The 980-nt window shown below is 36.8% G+C and overlaps 1 non-coding gene across 1 annotated transcript; it reads left to right on the forward strand.

Annotated features, from left to right (window-relative positions):
* Positions 1–257: 257 nt before the first annotated feature.
* LOC121209111 (small nucleolar RNA R71) lies at positions 258–364 on the forward strand. The gene has a single exon (XR_005904228.1). It is a non-coding gene; the product is annotated as a small nucleolar RNA R71 (small nucleolar RNA).
* Positions 365–980: the final 616 nt, after the last annotated feature.

Below are 980 nucleotides of genomic sequence, written 5' to 3' on the forward strand. Positions count from 1 at the left end.
CATCAATCTTTTTATTGAGAAGTTCTACCTGGTTTGACAGCATAGTAATTGAGTCGACGTTATAAACGCTGGCTATTTTTGTTTGCTTAGTCCTCATGACTTACCACTGATAGTTATTCAGTGACATTTCTTCAATGAATTCATAAGCCTCTTCAGGTGTTTTGTTGTTGATGGTTTCGTCAGCAGCTGCGTCAACCATTTACCGAGTCGAGGGATTCAAACCATTGTGGAATGTTTGTACTTGTAGCCAAAGCGGTAGCCCATGGTGAGGGCACCTTCTCAGTAAGTCCTTGTATCTCTCCCATGCATCGTAAAGTGTTTCTAAATCCATCTGCACAAAAGAAGAGATATCATTACGTAATTTAGCCATTTTAGCCGGCGAAAAGTATTTTAGTAAAAAATTTTCGGTCATTTGTTCCCAAGTAGTAATTGACCATCGTGGTAACGAGTTAAACTACTGTTTAGCTTTATTCCTCAATGAAAAAGGAAATAACTAAAGACGAATGACATTATCAGAAACGCCATTGATTTTGAATGTATCGCAGAATTCCAGAAAATTTGCTAAGTGAGTGTTGGGATCTTCATCCTGCAAACCATCAAACTGAACAAACTGCTGTATCATCTGAATAGTGCTAAGTTTTAATTCAAAAGTATTTGTAGCTACAAAGGTCTAACTATACTAGATTCAGTTCCTATTAAAGAAGGTTTAGCATAATCATACATAGTGCATGGAGCAGGCTTTTGATTAACCACAATTGCAGGAGGTAGCTAATTGCCTTGGTTTTCAACCATCTCTTCGGTTGGGGGTTGAGTATCGTCTTCTTTCTCATTCTCTATGTATCTTAAGCTACGTCTTATTTCTATTTGGTTTCTACGAGCTGTGTGATCGATTTCTTCGTCAAAATGTAATGGACCCGATGGGTTTCTTCTAGTCATAAACTATAAAAACCTGCCAAAGAAAAATAAATAATAATAAAAAT

Source organism: Gossypium hirsutum, chromosome A10 (assembly GCF_007990345.1).
Source record: "Gossypium hirsutum isolate 1008001.06 chromosome A10, Gossypium_hirsutum_v2.1, whole genome shotgun sequence".
In the NCBI taxonomy this organism is placed as follows: domain Eukaryota; kingdom Viridiplantae; phylum Streptophyta; class Magnoliopsida; order Malvales; family Malvaceae; genus Gossypium; species Gossypium hirsutum.